This window comes from Melospiza melodia, chromosome 6, assembly GCF_035770615.1.
Source record: "Melospiza melodia melodia isolate bMelMel2 chromosome 6, bMelMel2.pri, whole genome shotgun sequence".
NCBI classification, from domain to species: domain Eukaryota; kingdom Metazoa; phylum Chordata; class Aves; order Passeriformes; family Passerellidae; genus Melospiza; species Melospiza melodia.
In genome coordinates, this window is record NC_086199.1 from 11,732,546 (window position 1) to 11,750,850 (window position 18,305).

At 37.1% G+C, this 18,305-nt stretch overlaps 1 long non-coding RNA gene across 2 annotated transcripts in view; it reads left to right on the forward strand.

Annotated features, from left to right (window-relative positions):
- LOC134419754 (uncharacterized) overlaps positions 1 to 18,305 on the forward strand; it is a 151,519-nt gene that overhangs the window by 108,358 nt on the left and 24,856 nt on the right. The window contains exon 12 of one of the 2 annotated variants that reach the window (XR_010028138.1): positions 1,567 to 1,826. The exons of the other annotated variant lie outside the window; for it this stretch is intronic. This is a non-coding gene — a long non-coding RNA (uncharacterized LOC134419754). Of the gene's footprint in view, positions 1 to 1,566; positions 1,827 to 18,305 lie in introns of those variants that run through there. 2 annotated transcript variants of the gene reach the window in all.

Consider the following 18,305-nt stretch of genomic DNA (forward strand, 5'->3'; position numbering starts at 1 on the left):
TGCTTTTCTGTGCTATGTTTAGAATCTAAAATTCAAGACCTGAATTTCTCAGGCAAATTCAAAGTTAGTCAGGACCTCCCAGGGTCTGTCCCCCAGTAAGAACAGAGAAAAAGGAAGCCACTGCAGTGGTTGAAGGGCTGAGTTATACAAAAGGTTACTAAACTGCCCTGGCACCCACCTTCTTTCTGAGCCAGAAGCATATTTGGAAAAGAAACTGCTGTGCATCACTTCCCTAGCAGAACATGCTGCAGACAAAAAGAAACGAAACCACAACTAGAGAATTGGATTTCCCCTGCTTTCTCCAAAATAAATATTTGTTTGCAACAAAAGCAGCCGGAAGAATGAGACATGCACCTTTGACACTAAAAGCTTGTGTGTTTGTGCCAGCTGCAGTAGAGGTACGATCCTCCACTGAGTGCTACCTAAGGTCAGGCTGAGCTCCATCTCCCCCAGCTTGTGAATTAACATCTTCAGCTACTTGCACTAAGCAGAGAGAGGAAGAAGGCCCAGGGAGTCCAGCAGGAGTCTATAGCAAGTGAAAAGGAAAATGAGCAGTGGGGCTGCCTCTTGGAGTTGCTCCCTGCACTGCTCCTTCCAAACAGCAGCATCATTTCCTCCACAGCCATTGTGCAGCAGCCTCATGTGCTGGCTTTTGGGATGAGCTTCAAAGGGAGGAGATTGGTACAAAAGTGTCTGTAGAGGAGCCCAAGCTCAGCAGGCAGCTCACAGCCCTTATCTGGAAAAGCAGCTCCAGGAGATGGTTAGCAAAAAGGAGAGGCAGTGAAGGTGAGTTCTTGGGAGTGCAAGGAGTGTATCCACCTCTGGATGCTGCCTTTGAAAGGACCCATGCATCTCTTAGCAGGGCTCATCCTTTAAACAAGCCCAGTACTACAGACCTGTGCTTTGAGCAGCAGCTTAGCAGTTAGAAGCTTTAACTAGAAAGAGGACAACACCTTTCCCCTCATGGTCTGAGTGGGTTTACACACCAGTTCTCCATTTTCTCAAAGGTGGCCCAAAAGAATATATTCCTTCTGTGAGTGGTTGGAAAGGCAACAGATTACTAGTAGAGGACATAGCAGAGCACTGTTGCTAGCTGATGGAGTCAGCTGGAAAAGCCTTTTCTGAACTCTGGAGAGCTGTTCATCAAACATTCTCATAGGGAGGCTATGCATGTGACAGATATTCTTGTACTTTGAAAATTGAGTGCCCCATAACTTGGTTTTTCTTTGTTTTTCTTGTACCTTATGCTTCAAGGTAAATTGATTCTTTAATGGCAAATCTCTGTCCCATATATTTTCTTTACTGTGCCTTTATACATAAAGGCACCATAAAGAAAATATATGGGACAGAGATTTGCCATTAAAGGGTCAATTTTTAAAAGCAGTTACCACATGAGATTATCTGGAGCACCACAATTATGGCCTTTCGCAAGCTGGGGGAAATGTTGTGGTGTCTCATATGGCACCATTTGCTAACACTTAGCCAGAAGAGATTTTTATGGCCAGCAAGCACTCTAAATTCATAATGTTTAGCTTCACTTTTTTTTTCTCTTGTCCACTTTTCCAGTTCTCATTTTCAGCTGTTACCTGGCATGAATTTGCACAGAAGAACCTTCCCTGTCATCTGAAAGCCAGAAAAATCCATTCAGATTAGGAGACGGAAGGAGATTTAGAAAGAGTCTCTCTTGGATCGTGCTTTTGCCTTCACAAAAGCCATATTTTTATTATGCCCTTACATAACCTGTCCCCTGTTTCAAATACTGCTTGAAAAAAATCCTCCTTCGTACAAGAACATGACCAGCTGAGTAAATAAAAAAACCTGTTGAACTTGTGGATTGTACTTACTGAGGTCCTAACTATTTTGATACATGTGCCTGCATAGCAATACTTTGGAGAGAAATAGTGATACTGAGACACATGAAAACAGTTGGTAAAGGCTACAAGTTAACCTGAAAGCATATTCCTGGTAATACAGTTAAAGGAAAGGGAGAGGTGCTCAAAGGTAAATTCAGGTCAATTGGCATCTTCAAAAACAAGACTTGGATGACTTATAAAACAAAGTCATATGCAGAGAGGGAGCAAGTCACAGAAACACCAAATTTACCACAGTGTCATGAGAGTGGAAAGGAGGAAAAAAAATGACAAAAAAGAACTCAGCAGTAAAATGAATATATTCATGCAGTGTCAGTCTCTCCAGACAGGAAATGGTGCCAAGCAGAACCGCATCAGCGTGTGGCCACTTCTTGCACTGACACTAAAAACATCTGTTGAGGTACAGTGTTTATACTGTCTGCCAAACAAGAGTTTTTTAATCTTAAAACATATGCTGGAAATAGGAAAATTTGGACAAGAACAAAAAGAAAAAAGAGGGGTGGGTGGCCAATAAATTAAAAGTGAGAACTGGGGAAGGACAGATTTGAGACAATGTTTTCCACATAGTGCATCACAGTTAATTCAAGTCATCTCAGGTCACCAAGGAAAGCAAAGCTCATGAGGAAATTCTCGGATTGCTCAGAGAAGTTGAAGGAAACAGAGTGGTGCTCTTTATGTCAGGCTTCATCCTTTAAAAATTGGGTTTTGAACAGTTAACCATAAAACACAGGTTTTAACAAAGGTTTGAGAATACGTCTAATTTGAGATGCAAGAACTGATGCTGACAGCAATACTCTTATTTTTCAGGCATGCATATCTCACATATTTTGCAGAAAGGATGTATTTAAGCCCCACAGCTGAGCCACAGCCTAATACTGGCTCTTCAGCAATTGTGCCTCCAGCCTATTTGGTTAAACGCTTATCAAGTAAATTGTGGATACATACAATGAGTAAATTATTTAAAGATTATCACCTTCACATTTATTTCTCTGGTTGAAGAAGCTAGAATGCAGAATTCAGAAATATTTCAGTGAGAAAAATTGTCAGATATGACCAAAGAAGTTATTCAAATATTTCTAGGATATTTTTCATATAAAGTCCCTAAGTATTCCTTATGATAAAATACTCTCATAGAAGGCAGCTTATTTTCATTTCTTAAATAAACTATATATTTTCAAGTACATTATTTGGTGAAGATATGTAAGTGATCCATTTCCTGAATATCATAATCATGTATGAATAGAAGATTTGATTTTGTGTCACAGACCCTCTGAAGTCAAGAAATTCTTTCATTCGAGTGAGTGTCTCTTTGGTACCATTTCAGGTTTACAATATGTGGTATGTGTCTAAAGACAGAAACAGAAAATGAACCCGCTTCAATACAATTTTCCACTCAAATAATTCCATGTGAATTGTGCTTTTAAAAGAGAAAACGCGCCTAGAATAAAATATAGGCCCCTAGAAATCAAAGAGGAAACTCCCACTCTCCAACAGATTTGAGATTTCAACTCTAGAATACTTGACTTTCAAGTACAAAGGATTTATGCTTAGTGAATCACTGGATATGGTAAATTTCATGTTTTCAAAATCTACATAAAATTAATTGTGCTGTATATCTTTCAAGATTTGCTTTATTTTATTTTTGTTCCATTTATTAAATGTTATATTTCTGAAAAACACCATAAAATATTCAGATGAATGGATTATACACATCATGGCTTACAGAAGTTTTTGTTCCTTCTAATATGTCAAATGGGAAAATTTAGATTTTGGATTGTGGTAGATTACACCTACTGTAGACAGATTATTTCTGGGATATAAAACATTTTGGAAAATATTAAAATCCAATTCTAAAATGAGTTGATGAGATGAAATGGGAGATGTTTCCTGAGGGCAACACTCAGAGCTACAAAAATTTCTGCCTATTTGATAATTTTTGTCTTTGACTGAGTTCTATATACTAGGTCAGTATGTAGCTGAGTTTTATTTGACTTGTAAAAATACAGAGATTTTGTGTGCCCAGATAACACTTATTTTCAAATGTTTTTGTTTCTTCCTGAATCCTAACAGAATATTTTCTATGATCATCAGAAAATAAAAGACAGTTTAAGCCTATGGATGTCTCTCCCTTTGTTGTCAATGCATCACAGTTGGAAAAGCTGCAATTAGCACAGGCACTGATGAAAAATCTCATTGGTTCTTCTGTTAAAATGCTGGTAACAAATTGCAGTCATTTCTTCAGGACTGGAAGACAACAATGTTTTGAAAGACCACTAGGATATAAAGTATTCTAGGCTGAATTTTCAAATCAGATCATTTCTTAAAGGTTTAAGATCATTCTGAGGTTTCAGAGCTTTTTTCCCTCCCAGTAGGAGACTTTCCAGTGATCTGCAACAAGTGGCCACATAGACCATGTGGAAATGCATCTTGCAATATCCTTCTTCCAGTGAACGTTAAGTTTCTTGTGAGACCAAAGGTTTGGCTGAATCTTTGCTATTTTTTAACACATCCTTACTTTTAGGTCTGGGAACTAAATTTGCAGATTATTTCCACTTTAATTTTTATTCCTATTTCTCAAAGAAAGCTGACTAACCCCTTCTTCCTTGCTGTTTGTCTTCTTTGGTGAGAATCTGCACACTGCTCATTGAAATATGGAAGCCTGAGCTGTCAGTGAAATTTTGGTGACTAATAACTGTTGACCTCCATGTTCAGAAAAATTTCATAGATAGTGGAATAAATAAATGCATATATTAACATGTGATTAGAAAATTCATCCTCTGCTACTTGTCTGGGCTCAATTGACCATAATCAATGACTGATTTAGGTCTTGGATTTTATAAAAAAGCCCCAAAACTCCCAACTGGTGGCATTTGCATTTTCTTCAAAACTTCAGACAACATAAAGAAAAGCAGTTTAAGGTTTCACCAAACTGTTGAGTTTTGAAAAAACATTTTCCCCCTTAATTTGAACCATAATTTTCTCAAAGAAAATTAAATTAAAAAACCAACTAACATGTTTTTGTAATTAAACAGAGTATTGAGCTATGCAAACAATAAAGATCCTTGTTTGAAATTAATTCTTGTCCTGCTTCTGGGATTACCAGGGGAATAAAATTATAGAAAACAAAACAGAAAAACCTGCTACAGCCTAGAACTTGCACTTTACCAGAAGCAAAAGGAAATTTATACTCAATAGTTTAGAGTTCTATTCTGTCTCCAAAAAGCGTCATTTATTATAAATTTACAAAATGAAAAATCTCATCACTCCTGTCATCAGAAGCCAAAGTTGTACCTCTAATTTTTATTCTTTACAGCTCACTTGTTTACTTTTCTTCCTCTGTACCAAAGGGACATATTGAGGTGATTCTCAGGAATGTGAAAATAAGAACTGTGCATCAAGTCAAGAGATATTAATTGTCTAAATTTTAGAGGAAAAGATTCCTCCTAGGGCAGGAAGTTTGCCTGGAAGTAGGAAAGGTCTCATAGAAAAGTTTGAAAACTTTTAGGTTGACTGTATTCTTCTTTTATATTCATTTGAAAATAAAAAGGAAACCAAAAAAACTCACAAACTAAACCACAAGAAGCAAAATCTGACCTGTGATACTGTGTTTAAAAACCCCAGAAGCTGTTTTTAGAAACAGGTCGTATTTCCATGAAGAAACATTGCTTGTCAATTAGCATAGTGAAACACTCAAATTGGCTGCAGAAGGTTAAGTCTTGTAGGATATCATGGTATTAAATATATCAGTTTTGGGGTTTCAGTCTTCTGAGGGTGTCTGTGTGCTCTAACTACCCATCAGTCCTTTGCTCTGTTGAAATCTAACCATCTGGTTTGTGTTGAGCCTCTTGAATAAGCTACTGCTCCCCTTATTCTTTGTGTACAGAGCTGCCTTCTGGAACACAGTAATTGGTCAAGTTCCTTGGCCCACAGATTTCTTCTTCTTATCCAGTTGTCCTGCCCCAAGTGCCCCAGTTGTGCTTGGGCTCTCAAGAGTCCAAAGTCAACATTGTGGAGGCATGGGCATGCTGAGTTTGTGGTTGAGGGCACATCCAAATGTTGCTACATCCCAGATTTGGTTCAAATACTTAGCATAGCCCATTTATTCTAATTAAATAAATGATATTTCTCCAAAGGAAAGAAGAATGGGGAGAGAAAATGAGCAGGGATCAACTGCTGAAGTGCTCCCTGTGTCAAAAAACATGAGCATTCCTGTAACATTACACTGACTCTGTCACCAGGGACACAGCGGCCCAGTTTCAAGTTTTTGCTCAATGCTCCAAGAGTCCCAAGTCACAGAGCTGTGCCCATGACTTAATGCTGCCAGCATTAAGCAGATTTTCTGGGGAAAATTTTCAAGTCCTTTTTTTTTTTTTTTTTTAATAATGTTTTCTTCAAGTTGAAAAGTCATATTGCCTCCCTAAGGGCCAGAGGCTAACACGTGGAATAGATATCAATGAATTGTTTTCATCCTGCAAGCTAATGACCAAGTCAAAATTCCTTCAGTCTCTTCCTTCTCTATTGGGGAGTTTTAAAAATAAAATTTCTTTGCTATGGCACCTATCAGCTAAATGGTTTGTTGACCATTTTTATAAAGTACATGTACACATTTTAAATGCTTAAAAATGTGTCAGAATATTGATTTATCTTGTTACTTTATTAATTTTTTTGTTCCAGCTTCCATTTCTTCGGGCTGGCATTCAACGATATAAATTTTCAGCGAATGCGTATGGTTATTTTATATCCTTTTAAGACAGGGGATTTTGCTGTATCACTCACTACATAATAAAATAAATGGAGGAAAACTTCTCGGAGCGCGCACTGCCAATTTATCCTAGAATGTCTCGGCTTGTACTGGCGCGCGGCCTGACCACTGCAGCAGCACGGCGCGCTCCGGCCCGCCGCCCCACCAGCTTGCTGTGTGGCCCTGGGCAAATAGACAAGCCAGCCTCGGTTTTCCTTGCTCCGAAGGATGGCAGAGCTCATCTCCAGCGCTGGAAGAACGAGACTTGCGAGGGTGGAATGAGTGAGCAGCGCTTTGATCGTGCAGCCGGGTACGGGGCAGCCCGGCCGGGCTGGCTGTGCCAGCTGGGCCCCAGGCAGGATGGGCAGGATTCACTCTGGGAACCCTCCTGCTCTGTGTGCAAGTCATGAACAGGACAGGACTGCTAGGAACGTGCCTTGAGCTGCTTTATTTTCCAGCATCAGTCTCATTACGCGGTTATGACAATGGGAAGATGCCACCAGCTCACATCCCTGGCAGCAGACCAAGACCTTCATGATACAACTTACTTTATAAGTTTTCTGACCAATCACACAAAGCAAAAGTGTATTGACAGCAGTTCTACCCAACCACTATAAGCACATGTACCTTTGTTAAAACAATGCTTGCTTATTTCAAAGAAAATACCTGTTTGTAAGCCTTAAAACACAGTGCACAGAGCTCCATTATTAAGCTTAAAATTTCCTAATATCTTGCTAGATAAACTTTTCTGTAGCTTAGGGAGTTATTCTAGACAAGCGTTAATACACAGACCATTGTTCTATTTGCCCTTGCTTTTCTACATTTTATATAATTTTTCTCCTGACCTATCTCATGGCTACAGCTTAGCTCTAATCACAGTTCTGCTCTCTCTGAGGCCTGCCTTTTGCAGCTTTCCCAAAACCCTCTGGTTTTATGGATTACCACACTGCTGAAGCCATGGCTGGGTTCCCTGACTCCATAGAGCTCTTCCTGACTGTTTCATAAGTTAAATGAACCCCAGTAAAGTAACTTTTTATGATACTGTGAATATATGAAAATGTTTAAAACTGTAATAGAAAAGCACACTTTATGAGTATTGTTAACAATTTCACTATCATGAAGAGAGTGTTTCCACCTATTCTACTATTTCACACTACTTTCAAATAGACAGGCAGATCATATCTGTGTTACAATATTAACAATATTAGGGTCCAAAACTTAATTCAACTCCTTTATTACTTTTGCAAAGTGCACACCTGCATTTGCCCCATATTGTGGGTGACTTGGATCTGCACATAATATTAAACCAGTTTTCTTAGATCACTAAGTCACAACAAATGAAGAACAGAAATAAAACAGTAAATTTCAGCAAGAATCTAATTTTTGAAGTGTTAAAAGCCTAGAGAAAATTTCCGCCTGGATTTTCAAATTTTTTTTAGAGATAACCTAAATTTTGTCCATATATTTAAGCATTGTCTATTTAATGCAGGGAAATTTTTTAATCTCTAGTGTAAGAAAGTCTCTTTCTACTTTTCCTTCTTCCTCTTTTGCTTTTTTTTTTTTTAATTACTTTTTCCTCTCTTTTCAATTTTCTTTTTCTTTTTTTAAGGAATTGTTTTCTGAACAAAAAGAAAGAAATTTCTAAAGCGCATTCCTAATTCACTCATTAAAGAAGATAAACTATTAATATTTTTGCCTTTTCCCACCCCAAGAAAGAATAATGGTGCAGGTCAGGATCTGCTACAATAGATTTTATATTTTAGAAGATTTAATCTGCAGGGATGAGTTAATATTTCCAGGGAGTGGCATCTCAATACTCGTTAATATGTCTCCCTCTTATAAATATGATCTCAGATGGTTGAAAACAAAGTTTGAATACTAAGGCAGTTAATTAGTTTGGCTCCAAAAGGCACCAAATAATATCTCCTTCAAAACAATCTCTAAGTGGATGAGGTTCTTGGAAATACTATGACATACACCGTAATAGTTGGTTGTAAACATAGATCTGGAGCCTTGTTCCTGACAATAACAGAAGATGCTAGAACAAAACAAATTACTCCTGCACATGCCATTGTTGCTTCCTGGAAGGATAATTTCTTCTTCTTTGAATATGGATATTCACCCTTTATAGCCATAGAATAGGGGTGTGCAAACTCTGTAATACATTTAGACTGGTGTAAAACCAAATCAGGACTAGAATCTGAACCTGAATTCAGAATTACAAAATTAAGTGTAATGTTATAATTCCAGCATTTAAACAGCTGACTGGCAGAAAACTTTCTCTGTGACCAGGTATAAGTAACATCTTTTGGCTAAAAGTCAATAGTCTTTTTTTGTGTCTTGCTTTAATGTATTGTAGAAGGAGCCAGAACTTCAAAAATACCTTCATTTATTCGCTGAGAGGATCTTGATAAAGAAAATCCATATCTCAACATGTTTGTGAAATTAACTTTTCACTGACACTTGATTTCAATGTCTGAGTAAAGGGACTTGAGTAGTGCCAGTGGGTAGGGAAGCAGAATAGAGAAGGAGCCATCAGAGAGACCTGAGACACAGCCAAGTTCTAGGGAAAATATGCACTATTACAGCTCATTGTAATTTAAGTTAATACAAGAGAAACCCAAGAGAGAGGTATATTTGGAATCACACCCAGAGCACTCATTCTTTTTGGAGTGGGATGAGAACTTATGTACTAGTATTGTCCTGTTCTTAATATTAACGCAAAAAGCTGTAGCATAAATACCAAGATTTCTGAAAAAAAATAGCTGCATCTATGTATTCTATGGAAGACTATCAAATACTGGTGTTGTCTGTTAAAATTATTAGGTATCATCACAGATTAATCTATTTTTTAATGTGGGACTTGGAAAAATTCAAAGAAATCTTACATTGTGTGTGCAAAGGACACACACAAAGTCCAAGTCTTTTTTCTTTGGCACATCTGCAACTTAATTATGTCTCACGCAGTTTTTGAAATGTTTTTATGAGAAAATATAAAATGCGTATTCTTATATGTCAAGGACCATATAAACTCATTTGTGAAGTCACACGGGCTTCACTTTGCCCTCAGACACAGTCTTTGATTCCTTTGTGTTTGGAAGATCTGAATCCATCTGTTTTTACCAGCAGAAGGAGAACAAATGAAGCAGTGTTTCAACAACTGAAAACCATCACAAGAGACACAGATCAGCTTAGACTAGAACTAAACCAATGTCAGAAATATCACCACCACAACCCTCCAGTCCTTTAACTGGTACTTATCTGACCAATAATGGCTGAAAGCCATCTATCATTGCTTAAACTACATGATGATAAAACCAGAGTCTGGAAAATATCATTACTTGATCTATTTGGTAAACTTTCAAATATTTCTTTCAGAAGATTTGCCAGGCAAACAGCATAGTATAAAATTTAGTTTTATTTAATTTGTGTTTTATTGCTTTTAAATTTAGCTTGCAAAAAAGGACATGATTAAAGAGCTACAGCTGAGTGAAGGTACAAAGCTTCTGTTGTAGAAATCGGAGTGATTCTGGGTCTGTAGATAATTTGTAGCTGTGTTTTAGCCCAGAAAATTGTGCTGCAGGGGTGTTTAGTGGGTTTAGATGTGTGTCTGAAATCAGCTGGATAGATTGAATGCAATATCTTACTCGACCTTTTTCTTTGTTATGGCTACTGTTGGCTGTGTCAAGGCCAAAATATTGGTACATCCATGGAGACCATCCATTCCTTATTTCAAAGTAATATTACAAAATTCATTCTTTCATTGCCAGAATGAAAGAAAGACTCAGTCAACAAACCAGTCCTTAACAAAAACACAAAATAATTAAACTTTTAGTTGATCTTTGTTTTCACTGTAGAATTCAGTCAAAATAATTCCCATCTTGATGTAAACCTATCCACAAATCTTCCTACAAGTGTCTTTTGGATTTTCTGAAGATCTCACTGTCTTGCAAATCTGAAATAAGAAAAAATACATTTAGGTTTCTTTTAAATCTTTTCTCTTAAAGGCAAAGAAGGGACAGAACTTATTTACAGAGATTTTTAGTTTTACATGTGTGACCCAGGAACATTTCTGGACAAATTTCATTATCTCTTCGGTATACAGGAAATGCCTGGTGCCTGTGAATGCTGGTAGGTGTGTTGCTGAGTTTTGATGGGCAGAATGCAGGATTGGAAAATGGAAACATTTTCTGAGCTGCTCTTGGGGCTGTAGAAAAGGAAGCTTCTCAGCTAAGGGGGAGGTACTGCAAAGAGGTTTTCTTTGGGCTTTAAGCAGGACAGGTCAAGCCTTTGAAGTCGTTTGAAGGGAAATGAAAGTTCTGCCTCAAAAAATTGAAGTGGACACCAATCAGCTCCAACATTGAGATCACTGCTGGAAGACTTTTTCTTTTGTATTTGGTAAAAGAAAAGAAAAGAACCAAGGATTGATAGTGATTTATGCAAATATGACAGGATTTGCTTCTCAGGGGGAGATTTGATGAGTGCTAAATCTAAAGCCTCTTTTCCAAATGTGCCTTCATTTCCCCTGTCTGAAAAGAGAGGCATGTGTAACTGAGCTCAAGCAATACCAATTTGCATTTATGCAGCACATTCAAAATCAAAAGCTCCCGATACTTTTTAATAATATGCATTGCAAAGATTTCAAAGACTTTTAAAATGCAAAAGGTGGTAAATGCATTTTCAAAACAGCAGCAGACATTGTGAAGTAAATTACAAAAACGCCCAAGCTTCAATTTTTCAAAGACTGTGATTTTTTAGTTGGTTTTTTTTTTTTTTTTTTAACTGAATAGACAACCTGTGTGTATGGGCAAATATCTAGGAGAATAGACTCAGAACACATGTAATATAGAGCAGAAAAACTCTTTAAAATAAGTAAAAATTGACTAATTAATATGAATTTTTGTATTTTATTTGCTCAAAAAATTATTTCTTAAGTACCAGGAAAGAGCACAATAACTGTCTCAAGATTTGCTGTAGATAAAGCAAAAAATATTTTAATCCTTCCTGATGAAATTATAATAGTAGTTCCAGCATAGTTGCTAAGAAATAAACAGAGAATTTTTTATGAAAAAAAGAAAAATTTGTTATGGCAGTTTTAAAAGTAAAAAGCTGTATGTTCATGTTATTATGAACATTATGAAAATTTAAAGCAGTTCAGTTTTCTGAAGTTCTCTCACAGAATATTAATAATAAATCTTCATAAGAGAAAATCTTTCTATAGTCAACACTATAATATTTTTCAACTGTAAAGACAGTTAATTGAAATTAATTAATTAAGTAATTAAAAAATAATTGATCAGAAAAAGGCTTTTTCTTTGTGATCACTAATGCCTGACCTGTAAAAATATATTTTAAAAAAATCCAGTGATTGTTATTCCACAGTTGAAAGAGGAAGAATCAGTGTTCTGGACAACATTTTTGAAGATGGGAAAGAAATAGCAGCAGTAATATGACAATACAAGATGAGTGATGCAGTCAGTAGTTAGAACTTTGACAATGCACCAGCTTTTTAAAAAATTTACAATAATGGTCTTGCATATGATGAAATGTAAGACAGTGTCATAATTGCAGGTTAAGTCAATGACAAATTGTTTGCTGAGAAATAGAAATGTAAAGTACATAAACATCATGTTAAACTAAAAAGGGTTTCACTTAGTAACATATCCAGCTTCACAGGTATCTGACTTCGTGTTTTGATTCTCACCACTGTCAGTGAGGAATAGAAATCCATTCTGTAAATCATAAGTACCACTGAGATACTGAAACCTCAAAAAAGGTCGAATACCATTTCTTTGCATAAAGGACTGTGCATAGAAAGATTACATAGTACATTTGGATGTTTCTGGAGTATACCAGAAATTTTTAAGCACTCCACCTTACAGTTGTAGTGCTTTCAATTATTAAAACCTTCTGCAGTTCTTCATCTCTCTTCTTACCTCTGTGCTGTAATCAAGAAAATGTTCTTCTGTAGATAGACATGCAAGCAGAAGCTATTTGATATTGATTCTGATGTGCCTGAGCTACAGATTAGAATTAATTAAAACCATGTGCAACAAAGAGTTTAATGAATTAATTTAAAACAATTATGTATGGAAATTATACAGACAAGCATAATTTAAAAAGTAAATTCAAGTGTCAAATAATTTAATTGCATGCTTGAGGGTTTAATTGCATGCTTCAGGGTGTTTTAAACAAATGATAGAAAAAATGTTAAGTGCTAACAAAAGTGGTGCATCCTCTAAAGCACTGCCTTTCATTTTTCACATTGTTCCATACTCCCATTCTAGGAAGACTGCCATGCAGTTTCTGAGACACTCCATAGTCAGAAGGGATTTGTACACATACATATGCTTTCCAATACTGGGACTTTATTTCATAATTTTAACAAAAGACTAAAGACTTGAAACAGGCACTGTTAGTGAATCAACAGCATTGAGAATGCACAGAAGTGATTAAGCATCCTCTGATGCATTTAGAGATTGAAAAATAGCTCAGAAAGCAAAGATATTTAATGCAGAAGAATGGGTAACAGGGCACTATGAGCATTAGAAATATGAGACCAGCTCTTAGGGCAGCCAGGCAGAACACCATGAGCTGGTATAAATATCACCAATGTGTCTTTCAGTAAGTTAATTCAGAAACAACTTCTGAACTGTCAAGCAACATGAAAATAGACCAAAGGGATTTGCAGACTGCAAAAGCAAAAGAGGTAACTCCAAAGCAGTAGTAGCTGTGAATCACCTTTGATTGACACATTGCTTGTAGCAAGGAATTTTTTGATTCTGTTAATTTCATTAACTACAATACTTGAAAATATGCTTTGGGAAACCATGAGGATACAATAACTAGTTGTGGGAAACAGTACACTGACTCATCTCTCACTGAAGTCAATGGAAAAACTATGATTTACTTCAACAGGTTTGACCAGCTTCATGTCTGAAACAAAACCTTTGACAGGCTTTCATGAATCATGAGATAAAAATATCCTCAGATTGAGGCTTTGAACTTCTTTATATGTGAGATTTTTGACTTTCAAATACCCGAGACAGACCCTTCTATTTAACCTTGGACAACTCACACTAGTTGCTGTAAATGTCTCTCTTCCACTGCATGTTGGCCAACATTTGGTGACACTGATAATTATTTGTGAAGAAGAGTGGCATGCCCCAACAGTCTCCCACGCTCACCAAGAACACAAAGCTCTACAGAAACCTCCTTTTGTGTTCTCAGAATTAAAAAAAACATTAATCAAAATTATCTCCTCTAATAATAAAAGGACCCATCATCTGCCTAAAAATAAACACTGGAAACAAAACATAAAAACTGCAAACTTTAATTAGAAACACAGAAAATTGAACATGTCTGATTCAAACTTTTGGCTTGAGTTTCTGCCCTGAAAATAGCACAGCAGATCTTGGCTAAATGCAGGATTTGTTCTGGATAGGCACCAGGAGCACCCAGGCTTCTCAGCGCTGCTCAGCCCCCAGCCCAGGGCAGCCTGGGAGAGGATTTTCCCAGGTTCCCCTCACCCATGAACAGGAGGGAAAAGATGCTTGCTTTGGCTGATCCACTCCAGACACCACACCAAGCTTCCATCAGCTTAAAGAGCAGCCTAGAAAATTTGTCTAAGTCTTGATTTAGCTCTTTTAGATGCTGTTGAAGGCAGTTGTGTCTCTCCTTTCTTCAGCTGGTTTTTCACGCGGTCAGTGAGAGAAAGTGAAGCAAACAGTGGCTGTAGTCAGTAGGAAGATAACTGTCCTTTTAATCAGAATTGCAGGAATTTTGACTCCCTTGGTAGTTGTCGCAGGGCACTTGTTAAAATATTCCTGTTGTGACTGAATTCAGAACTTCCTGTTCAAGGAGACAAATCTTTTCTCTGACTTTACCTTATGGGACCAGATGATACCTCTCTCTAAGGTACCTGATATTTCTATCCATTTCATTGCACCAGTATGTATGAAGTCATAAATAAACCCTGCTTAAATATGGGAATTTCTCTGAGGCTGGGGCTGCTTCTCTGAGTAGAGCCGAACACATTGAGATGCCAATCACCCAACAGTGGGGCTGCTTACCATAATACGAAGAAACAACAATTGAATAATTTTCCTTAGTATTTTTTTTCCTTTATGAATGGCATCTAATTACATTGCAATAGAAAGAAATGTAGGAAGTAATAGATGGCAATTTAAAATGACAGAACTCTGTGTTCCTTTTTTTTTCCCTAAGTTCTTTAGATGTCTCAAGAATTAATTACATTTTTTTCATGATGGCCTTGATCTGCCAAGCATGTTAGAGGCAGTAATTTCATGAGGAATCTAAATGACTTCTTCTTTCAAGTATCTTGCATCCCTCGTACATACATACAAGTACAGTACACAGACCTGATGCTGATTTTAGCCAGCTTTTTCAAGCACTAATGTTTTCATAGCATGTCATTGAACTGGTAAAGAGGGACACACTTTTTAAAGTACTTATGAACAATTGTCTTATAAACTTTTATGCAGCCACATAATGGCTAACATCTGCTGATGCTCAAACTACTATGTCATGAATTTAAATGAGTTTGTGAATTCTTTTGTCCTTTCTGATTAAATCTTGTATCTGCCAGGTACAATTTGTACTGAAACAATTTGTCTAGGGGAGAAAGGTTTTAAAATAAACGCAGAACTCAACTATTTGCTGGTCACCTAGGGCAGCATTGCTGAATCATATGGCTTCTGTGAGGCGACATGTGAAAAAAAAATTTGAGGTATTGGCAGATAGATGGTTGTGTCAGTGACTGTGCTGGCCTGGGTTGGCCAAGGATGGGTGACAGCCACGATCCCTAAACACACAGGTCTACTCTTATTTCCCTTAAAATGAGCTCAGGCCCTTAGGCAGGCACACTTCATACCTGTGTAAATACGAAGGACAAATCTCTGTTCTTTCTCTCTGAAAACAATGAGGAAAAGTCTGAATAACCTAAAAGGCAGTAAAGATGGTTTCTTCTGTGGTTTTGAAGAAAAATAAAATAGGAAATTATTTCCAAAACTGAGATAAGAAATACATGAAGATACAAAACTGAATTAATTAATGGGACTTTGAGGACCAGAAATTCAGAAAGGAATACAAAATAAGGTGAATGTAAAAAATGCTATCTGTGAGAATAAAAGTAACAATAGCTGAGGTGAAAAAATAATTTTAAAAATGAGAACCTTGATAGTATAATGAAAATCTAAATAAGAATATTTTAAAAAGATGATAAAAACATTTTTATTAAAGCATAAGAAGATAGATCGAAATAAAGATCAGACAAAGGATAATATACATGATTTTTGTGTTCAAAACAGCAGAGACCTGTAAATTTCACATCAAACATTCAAATGTCTAGCTAAAGCAATCTGCAAAATATCAGGATTGCTCTGAGAATTTATGGGGTGTAGAAACTGGAACAGACATTGTCCATCTCACTGGCTGTGTAGTTTAACTTTACCTCCTAGAAATTATCAGCACAAATTACTAAATTATCAATGCATCTTAGAGGAATGATCTCTTTAAGGTTAGTCCAAAACTCCATTGACTTCTCTCTTTTCCCCTGCAGTGGCCAATAATGTGTACTCAGTAAGAGAATAAAAATGGAGAATACTCCAAAAAACATTTTTCCAGCATACTCTTCCAATCTTTAGTGACCAACGGCTCAAGTATTCTTTCATGTTTAGTGGTCTACAGTGGATTTATAGCTCCTTATTGTGACTGGTTTCCTCTTGGACACCTGTAACCTTTTATCACGAGAACAATCACGCAGCAAGGAGTTCTGCATCTGATGCACAGGTGCTGTAAGGAACCACATAAAGGGAAAAAAAATTAAAATGACTTGCAGGACTGATAGGAAAAGAATGTCAGAAAGTCAGTTCTATTTGCATGACAGAACTCTTCCAGTGATTAAAGAAAAGTGGATGACATGATAAGCTGTGATTTTGGGAAGTGATGGATTTTGCCCTGTGAGCTTTCCATACGCAAAGAAAGAAAATAAGTGTACACAGAGATGAGAAAAGGAACTATGTGTTGCTTGCAAACCAAACAGGGAGGTGGTTCTGATAGAAGCCTGAAAGGTTTTGATGACAATCATATTAAGATGAAGGATGATACCCCTTCTGGAGGGTGGAATAATACTCTTGAAAAAGTTGCTTGTGACATGAAAGGAGAAGGAATTGTAAGTGTCAGTGAGTGAATTGGTATCAGAAGGAAAAAAATATGAAAAATCTTTCCAGAAGTCTCCTATGGAAATAGAGTTCTGTGTGAGCACTGCAGGACAGAATTTCAAAGATATTGCAAATAGTCTTAATTCTCAGATCAGTTTCTGATGCAGCAAGCTGCTTACCTCAGAGAGGTATGTGTAATTGCAGGTTGAGTGGTTTTAATTCTGAAGTGTAACTACACTGTTGTCAGTGGAATAATGCCAAAGTCCACCACCAGATAAAGATCTAGTGCTTGTGTTTGTTTTGTTTTACAAAGGAAAAATGTAAATCTTAACAGAAAGTTTAATAAAAGACACTCTCTGATAAGCTTACTGGGTGAAAGTTTTGAAAAAGTGTCTTGGGATAGAAAAGTTCTGAAACACAGTGGATCCAAAGCAATGGTCAGTTTGTGAGTGTTAATTATACATGTTCAATGTTAAAATATTTCTTATATATGAAACACATTAATGCATTTATGTAATCAGACCAGAGCTAGTTGAATGCCTAGATTCCAGAATGGAATTCAGTGGGCTGAAAGTTCAGGGTGCCTGTTGGCCAGTGAGCAGCCATTTGAAACCTCACTCTCTTGACTTTCAAACTGGATCCTGCAGGCCAGACCTACAAAGGAATTTAGGTTCCCCTTTCTTTTACAGAATCCCAAAGATGCTTAAGTAGGGTTTGGGAGCCTGAAGTCTTTGTATGTCTTGGCTTGTATATGCAACATTTTCTATAGACTTGTGCACAAATCACAACCACGAAGGAACACCTGGGGAGGGAGAAAGAGGAACTGATCTCACAGCTTCATATGTTTTTTATTACTAGGTAACTCTTTCCATGCAGTGTGTGTGTACAGAATGGTTGGGGTCTGGCTCCCAGGGAGGGCAGCTTACATCACAGAGTTGGGAATAAACAGCCAAAAGTTCAGCACTATTTAGTAAAACCCAGACCAAGCTACTTGATCTTCAGACATAGAAAACACATCTTTTGCAGTCTGTGGAGTACTTTATTAGCTGTCAGTAGATATGGCATGACTTTCTTTCCAATTTCCCATGGCTGCAGTGTGTCGCCAGAAGTATCTGTTAATTTTGAATATGTTCAGTGTTGGTGGATGGGGTGCAGGACAAGGTTGAAATGTCAAGAAATTAATCTGAAATGTTCTGGATTTCTTCCACGTTGTGGGATCCAGCCCATACTGCAGGTGGTGGTCCTATAAAACAGTTGTTTTTCACAAATCATTCTGCCTTGCTCATTAATTTAATGAACCAGAGGGACATTTCCCTGCAGTCTTTTTTAAAAAAAGGGCTATCCAGACCTACATGTCTGCTCTCCACAGTCTGCAAAGAGTTACACCTCCCTTGTCAATGTATATGTGGAGACAGAGAATTCATTGGGTGTTATGGACCAGCCAGCTGAAAAGAGAGACCAGATCTGGAAGAAGCAGAAAGTGTTAAAGCCATTGAAAGTTATTAATGTGAA